Raw genomic sequence first — 9245 nt, 5'->3', positions numbered from 1 at the left:
TTTGGCCCCTTTGGTGGGGAGAGAAGGACGGACTTGGGAGTCGCCTTTGACTCTTGGCCACAGCGGCAGTCCTTCAAGTACTTGGGGACATCAGAAACAATATCGATCCACACATCGATATATGGAGCCTGATCAGGGTGGCCAGGATTTCTGTAGATAATACCCTGCACCTAAAAGGCTGTTTGCAGGTCAAGTGACCCCTCTGTTGGCCACCTTGTTCCAAATGTGGGACAATCTAACTGGCAGAACCTCTGAAGGTCAAAGGGAGTGACACTAGCTCCGTAGGCTTGGGCTCATCTCCTGAAATCCTTAAAATGGTTAAGGAGGCACTGAAGGTGGGTAAGACGATTCAAGGAAGAAGCCTGACCCATGTTAGTAAAAACAGGCAAGAGCCCCACAAAAGCCAAATAAGCCAGGGCTAGGATCAGCCCCTGACCTAGCGTCCAGTCGGACGGGGCCACAGAGGCCAAACCTAAGGAAAGAATTAAAATACCACACATCGATATATGGAGTAAACTTATGAAGACCAAGGCAATAGGAGGGTAACAGTACATTTGACAAGTCCGGACAGACAGACACGATACAGACAGACAAGACAAACTACAGGTAGCACAAAACGCTAGCGTACCCAAAAACCTGAATACCTGAATCAGAAACCTGAATACCTGAAGTCAAGTCTGACGTCTCAGACCTTGACCGAACTAGGGAAGTATTGCTGCGTCCAACCTTTCACTAGTTTTCTTTAGGGCCCACTGACAGACAGATCCTAGTGCAGTCTGACTCACCAGTGAAGCTGCTCCAATTGCTACAGAATTGAACCTTTTGTCCACCTGCCCTCTTGGGCGAGTCCGCTTGGCGTCCAGGGCTGAGGAACATCTCTCAGCGGTCGTCCTCTGGACGGGGCAGGTCCTCGCCCAAGGTGGCCGGGGTCGCAGGTCTTAGGAGATCTCCCCCTCTGGAGAGATCTCTCTGGGGCCTCCAAATGTTGTGGCGCGATCAATTCTAAGACCCACGGAGCCAATTGAGATGAATTATGAGCCTTTATTAGCCGGCCTACGACTGACTCTACTATGCAGTGTTCGAAGAGATCAGCCTCAAGCTCCCAAAAGAGGCAGCTTATAAAACCTAGCCACATCCTAGTTAACATCAAACAAGCAAGCAGATTAACCACACCCTAGTTAATCGTCAAACAAGAAAGCAGATTACAGAAGTTGGCCATTAGCATATCTTTGCCCAGAACAACACCCTTAACACTATTACACATCTTTTTCAAATTTTTACCATATATTCTTATAGATTGACCATTTTTTTGCAGCTGCAAGTATAACGTGGAGTGGGAAATTTAAGCCATAAATAAAAATTATAAAATAATTATTAAAATATTGAACTATCCACATTATTTTTTGTGAACAAGTGATTTTTTTGTCTAGGTAACTTTTCCTTTTATTTAGTTTATAGAAACCTAACAATATTAAAAAGTTTTGAAAAACAATAAATAAGCATTTAAGTCATTTTAATCTTGTGTAATTAAATATTTTTAAATACAGAGATATATAATTTTATTAAATTTAACACTAAGAGAGTTCCAGTCTAGATGGTGGAGTTGGTAAATGCTGTGCTTGCCTCCTCTTACTGCCACACTAAAATTAGAGCTAAACTACTAACTAATCATCATTGCAAATCTCCTGAAGTCTAGCTGAACAGTCCTACAACAATGGACATACAGAGGAAGCCACATCAAGACTGGTAGAAGGGGTGGAGAGTGGAATGGGCTAGTCTCACCTCCATGTGTGGCAGTTAAAAATCTGGAGGGATAGCTCATCTGCAGATGTCCCGCCTGAGGAGCGAGGGGTCCCAGCTCAGGGCTCCAGTGCCATGAAAAGTCCCCATAACCTCTGGCTCTGAAAACCATCAGGGATTGCGGCTAAATGAGAATGAGGGCTGTGGGAGTCTCAGGCATTCCTCTCAATGGGTTTGAGCAGGAACTTACTCGCAAGTGGACTCAGTCACTCTAAGCTCCTGCTCTGGGACAGCAGCACAAAAGGTGCCAGGGACATGTAGTGAGAAACTTTCTGGCTCCTCACAGGGTGAGGGCTGGAGGGGCAGCTTTCTCCCAAATAGAAGTACTAGCAGAACCCACTGTTCCATTGTTGAGCTCTCCCCCAAACCTGCATAAAGATTCAGGCAGCCATCATATCTGAGTCAATCTGCCTAACATTGTTTGTTCTGTCCCCATGATTCTCTGAGACCCCGCCCCACCCACTTGTGGACCCACCCAAAATGCTTCCAGTGGCTTTTATATACAAACAGCCAGTCTTGGCTCATGTTGAGGACTTTCCTAAAATCTCTCAAAGGTTCAATCCCAAACAAGCAGCAGCTGGCCTCAGTATGCTGCCCTATACATCTTAGTTAACAGCCTCAAGACCACACTAGCTGCAGCCAGCCTCGATTCCAAGTTCAGGAAAATCCAAACCCAGCATGAGAAGCAACCATCTGTAGATCACTTTGTAGCTCCTACCAAGTGGCTCTGGGTAGTACACAAGCAGTAGCTGAACCTCACCTGCAACAGAGTCCCTCCCAAGAGGCCCCAGAACCAACGTACCCAATGGCCAGCTTCAGACCACACAAGAGCACCACCAACCACCTCTACAAAAAGACACACACAAAGAGAAGACTGGGCAGGCACTAGAGCTCTGCTAACTTGAATATTGCTTCATAGGGTTATCCCCTGCACAACAGCTCCTCCACTATAATTACAGTCAGTCTAACAGCCAATCGTTCTGAAGGTTAATCCCCGCCATTGATGTGCAAACAGCAACTAAGGCTTAAGGACAACAGGGGCTTATACACAACTTCATGAGACACACCTCTGGCACCTGGCTTAGTTGACCAAGGAGACTGTGTGACTGAGCCCCCCAGGACACCTACTACATAAGGACTCTCTAATAAAACCAGGAGACATAGCAACTCTACCTGATACACAGAAACAAAAACAAGAATGCAGCTAAAATGGGGGGTGGGGCGATGGCAAGGAAAAAGACACATCCCAAGTGAAATAACAAAACAAAGCTCCAGAAAAAGTACTAAACAAAATGGAAATAAGCAATATATCATAAGCAGAGTTCTAAACAATAATCTCAGTGAGAACTTAAAAAAAGAGATAGGAAACATAAAAATAGAGATAGAAACATAAAAAAAGAACCAGTCAGAAATAAAGAATACATTAGAGGGAATCAATAGTAGATTAGATGCAGCAGAGAATAGAATCAGTAATTTAGAAGATAAGATAGCAGCAAATACCTAATCAGAACAGCAAAAAAGGACAACATGAAGCATATTAACATTCACATCATAGAGTTACCAGAAAGAGAAGAGAGAGAGCAAGGCATTAAAAACCTATTTGAAGAAATAATGATGGAAAACTTCTCTAACCTGATGAAGTAAATAGACATACAAGCTCTTGCTGCTTTTAAGATTCTCTGTCTTCATCCTTTGGCATTTTAATTATGACTTGTCTCGGTGTGGGCTTCTTTAAACTTTAATCAAAGAAGCCCACACCGAGACAAGTCATAATTAAAATGCCAAAGGATGAAGACAGAGAATCTTAAAAGCAGCAAGAGAAAAGTAATTAGTTACCTACAAGGGAGCTCTCATAAACTTGTTAACTGATTTCTCAACAGAAACTTTGCAGGCCAAAAGGATTGGCATGAAATACTCAAAGTGATGAAAAGCAAGGCCCTGCAACCAAGAGTACTCTATCCAGCAAGGTATCATTTAGAAACAGTCAAGAAAAGCTAAAGGAATTCATCATCACCAAGCCAGTATTACAGGAAATGTTGGAGGGACTTCTTTAAGAAGAAGAAAAATATATGTATCAAAAATATGAATAATGACAATAATTATTTATCTATCAACAATTACTTCAAATGAAAAAATTAAATGCTCTAATCAAAAGATAGGGTGGCTGAATGGATAAGAAAATAAGACCCTTTATTATGCTGCCTACAAGAGACTCACTTCAAATCAAAAGGCACACAGACTAAAAGTAAAGAAATAAAAGAGATATTTCACAAAAATGAAAAAGAACAAACAAACAAACAAAAATACTGGGATAGCAATACTTACACCAGATCAAATAAATTTTAAATTAAAAGCTATAACAAGAGACAAAGAGAAACCCAGCAAGTCTACTTCTAGGTATTTATGTGAAGAAATCCAAGACACCACTTCAAAGGGACATGTGAATCCGTATGTTTATTGAAACATCTTTTTCAATAGCCAAGATATGAAGACAACGTGGGTATCCATCGATCAATGGATAAAGAAGTGGTGGTACATATATACAATAGAATATTACTCAGCCATAAAAAAAGAATGAAACAAAATAGATACTTTCTTTTTCCACTGGAGAATTTTTCAAAAATATATCATTTTCATTACATTAAATTATTTTCTCTGTCTTTAATAATTACCTGGAAAAGTAATGTTATCTAAATTTCTGATGAAGATACACAGTTAAATAACAATTAAATTGATTGTTTAATTATTTTTGTATCTTTATTGTGCCATTCTGCTTTTTATACACTAAAACTCAACTGTGATATAAATGTATGTTTGCTGAGGACATATTAATAACTTTATGTGTTTCTGTTGTTCCCCTCTGCTGCACTCTTTATATTCCTCAGGAATTGATCAGGAAAAATCACATGGAACCTTACCAAGGTGAATGCAATGCTTCATTATTTCACTATATGAAGATCAGCTTCTTTTGAGAAAAGTTTGTCTGTTTTCACTTACATCGTGAGATTGTAACAGAAGTGATTTTTCGTCACATCGTTATGAAAGAAGAATGTGTGTATGTGTGTGTGTGTTCCCATACGAATCCAAATCCTTTTGTTTCAGAAGTTTTTAGGATTATTGTCTGGCAAGGGTAGTCTCTGATAGAGAAAATGTCCACCACTTAATCAAGTTTGAAAGAACACACAGAAAGTCAGATGGTAGTCTCAGATTTTAAATATGACTTGAGCAGTGTCTTCAGTTTGAAACAATCCTGTGGCTCTTAAGGCATCTAATTTGAAGCAGATATTATTTACATTCATTTGCATATTGTGCTGAAAAAATAAAGCAAGAAAAAAGAAGCAAGTGATAGATTCTTAAAATTTTTGATTCAGATTTTAATTGAAATATGTAACTTCATATTTCAGTTAAGTGATTATTTAATATTCTATACATTAAAGTAATTAAAATTAATGTATGTGCAACTTATAACCAAGAAGAATAAACTATACTACCTAGAATATAAATGCAAAAGTTCAAGATATGTTTCTTTGCTAAACTTCACTATATAATAAACGTTTATATATTTGCATACGCTATTATATTTATGTTATATATTTACATATATATTTGAGTACTGTATAAATCACATAATATATTAGAGCCAAATTTAGAGAATATATGTTTCATTGATTATACAAGTATGGAGAAGGAGCTGACTAAATAAGATATTCTCTTTGGTAACAGAATATTTCTGCTTCATTTTCACAAAATAAGTAATAGTGCATACTAACTAATCCAAAATTATGTATCTTAGGCGAGGACACAAGATACTCTACTGCTTAAAAAAAAGTAGTGATTTTTTAAATAACTGTATTTTCTCCTCTCTAAGTTAATGTTGTAGAATGATAGTAGTACACCCTGTTATTTGCTCTAAACAGTCTGTCCTATCTTGATAGTTTTACACTAAAATGAATGGGAAGTACATAATTGTCTTTGGTTACTAAAATGGCTGAAACTGTGTTTGTATATCAGAAATGTATACATGAGTATAAATATTATTTAAGAAGAGTTAAAATCCTAAACGTGTGTTCAAATGGGATTACAAAATGATGAAAGAGATCAACTTATATTTCAGTTTATTCATGTTTACTCAGTCACATGACATTTTCTATGAGTCATCTTTGCTTCATTGTTGACTATATAAATTCCTGCTTAGTAGACAGATAATGAACACATTAATGCTTCTATTTTATCTACTTTTATATTTACAACGATCTTACTTTTAGATTCTTAATCAGTGCACAATTATTTGACTAAATCTTTTACATAGAAACACTCCAGGGAATAGCAAGCAATGTCATATTTACCTGGTTGCTACAGCAGATTTACAACTTTCTTCTGTGCATTTTTTTTAAAGAAGGAGAAAGGAAATAACCAATAAAGAAAGGACGCCTAAGAAATAAAGAATAGAATAAAAACACCCCAAGTATTTATCTCACATTTTATCCTGTCCTGAAGCACTGGAGTTTATCAAATCCACTGTGTTTCATTAGCAAGTTGTAATTTAAGGGACCATGTTCCAGAAGATATTAGCAGAGTTAATTTACTTGCAGTTATTTATACAGATCACCAATATATAATGGGAAATAGTAGTAAAACTGAAACAGCATGCCAGGAACAAACATTGAAAAATTAAAATTCAAATCAAAAGTATGCATTGATGCAGTAAAGAATTGAGAAGTAACATTTTTAAACAAAATATTGGCCAGAATAGTGGATGCCAGCATGGCACAGGAAAAATAAAAATAAAAATAAAATTTAGCTGAGCCAAATAGATTAAAAGATGGTCTTGAATAAACTATTGCTTTAGTAATTCATGACCATTGATTTTAACTAATATGTTAATTTTTTTTTTTTAGTATTTCTTACAGTTGAATACTGAAGAAATGTCACCTCATCTTTGTCTTTTAATATCCCAGAGTCTTTACATACAGAAAATTTTACTCTTTAGTATATACTTCTATGAGGTGTGGTAAATGCATAAAATCATATAAATGCAAATACGTATAATGCACACACCATTTTTTAATAGAGGATATATTGACTTTCTACCAATTATACCTTTTTTTACATTTTTTTCTGAGATTTACATGACTTAAAACAAATACAACTATGTAAAATAAACTTATATAAGATGGAAATTAAAGTATATAGAATTAGTCAAGTTGACTTATATATTATTCATTAAAAATTGTTAATTACATTTGAATACAGAGTTTTAGGGTCATCACCAAATAAAGGCTTATATTGCAATAAGCAGCACTCTTCAAATGATAAGCAGTATACTTATATCCAACAAGGATGATTTGTCTAAAATTGGTATTTGACTTATCTATATTTAACAAGTCACTTTTTAATTTTTATTCAAATAAAGCCATGTTTCAAAAAAATCTTTGGCAAGACTAAAAATGACAATGACAGATATGTATATTAGTGAATTACATGGCAAATTTGCTTTATTTTTCTGAGCTAACCAGAGAGGAGTCTATAAGGTATTGTCTTCAATTCTCAAGTAACTTGAAAAACTTTCACAGTGTCCAGAGCCCTTAATATCCTACAAATGAAGGAGAATGTCCTCCAATTTCTTGTATCAGAAACCAATTTAAGTGGCACCAACCTTTACTTCAAAATGGGACAGTACATCTATAAAAGGAAAAGTGATAGTATCTACATCATAAATCTGAAGGGAACTTGGAAGAAGCTTCTGCTGGCAGCTTGTGCCATTGTTGCTATTGAAAACCTGGCTGATGTCAGTATCATGTCATCCAGGAATACTGGCCACCAAGCAATGCTGAAATTTGCTACTTCCACGGGAGCCACTCCTATTTCTGGCCACTTCATTCCTGAGAACTTCACTAACCCGATCCAGGCAGCCTTCCAAGAGCTGAGACTTCTGGTGTTACAGACCCCAGGACTGACCACCAGTCTTTCACAAAGGCATCTTATGTTAATCTGCCAATCATTGCTCTGTGTAACACAGACTCTGTGATATGTGGGCACAGCCATTTCTTGCAAAAACAAGGGTGCTTTCTCAGTGGGTCTGATGTGGTGAATGCTGGCCCAGGAACTTCTGTGCACACATGGCATGATCTCCTGTGAACATCCATAGGAGGTCATGCCTGATCTCTCCTTCTACAGAGATCTTGAAGAAATTGAAAAGGAAGAGCAGGCCACTGCTGAAAAGGCTGTGACTAAGAAGAAATTTCATTGTGAATGGATGGCTCCAGCTCCTGAGTTCACTGCTGCTCAACCCGAGGTTGGAGACTGGTCCGAAGGTGTTCACATGTCTTCTGTGCCTATTCAGCAGTTCCCTACTGAAGACTGGGGTGCTCAGCTCATCACTGAAGACTGGTCTGCAGCTCTCACTGCTCAGGCCTGCTGAATGGGTAGGAACAACCACTGAGTGGTCTTAATCTGTTCTTCCATGAACTCTTAAACAAAATGAAAATAAGGTTGATGAAAATTAAATAGCTTTGAAAAAAAATTCACTTTCATGTTTGGAAATCTTATTTGAATATTAAGTAACATGTTAAGAAAATTGTAATAATGAAAATTATTGAAGGAAAATATGGTGACATTCACTTTAACATTAAACCAAGAATATAAAAACATTTTGTGTTACTTTCCAAATTCATGAACTAAAATTATTGATTTATTCATTTATTGAACAAACTATTATTATTCAGTATCAATTCTTTATAATCATATATATTACTGAATATATTATTATTCACTTTATAAGTGTAAATAAGACAAACCTTTTGTGATGAAATTATGGAAAATAATTATTATTGATAAGAATTATTATTTTTAATTATTTAAGGAATAACATCAATAAAGATAATAGGACATGTAGATTATCTCATTTTACAAAATTATATGATGATGCAATAGAATTAAGCTATATATATTTTTAATATACTGTAATGGTGTATTGTTCTTATATTTGCATCTCCGATATGTTCTCAACTTCTTTCATAAAAACATGGCCTTCTTTAGTTTGAAATCTTAGGAGCTTTTGTTCTTTCTTCTCTTCTGTCTAAAAAATATAAAATATAAACGAGTATAAATATTTATTAGGATAATCTAGCATCGTTGCAGCAATAGATAAATAAACAAATAGAACATAATGGAGAGTGCTAATATATGTTACATATGCTGAGACTTGGTATAAGACAGAAAGCACTGCTTGTCAGTGGATAAAATAAATATTTCTAAATAAATGGTGCTGAAAAAGACTGTGTCTAAATGGAAATTAATTAAATTAATTGTATTTATACCTCTAACTACATGAAAAAATTATTCCCAAGTATATTACATACCTTAATGTAAAATGCAAAGTTATAATATTTTATGAAGTTATATAATCCTAGTATAAGATATATTTTTCAGCAGAAAAAGAAAAT

The 9245-nt window shown here is 36.0% G+C and overlaps 1 pseudogene; it reads left to right on the top strand.

Annotated features, from left to right (window-relative positions):
- The window catches only part of LOC102889465, an 8930-nt pseudogene extending 678 nt beyond the window's left edge, over window positions 1-8252 (top strand).
- The last annotated feature ends 993 nt before the right edge of the window (window positions 8253-9245 follow it).

The sequence above is a fragment of the Pteropus alecto genome, unplaced genomic scaffold, assembly GCF_000325575.1.
Source record: "Pteropus alecto unplaced genomic scaffold, ASM32557v1 scaffold239, whole genome shotgun sequence".
Taxonomy (NCBI): domain Eukaryota; kingdom Metazoa; phylum Chordata; class Mammalia; order Chiroptera; family Pteropodidae; genus Pteropus; species Pteropus alecto.
This window is presented reverse-complemented; position numbering and strand designations above follow the sequence as displayed.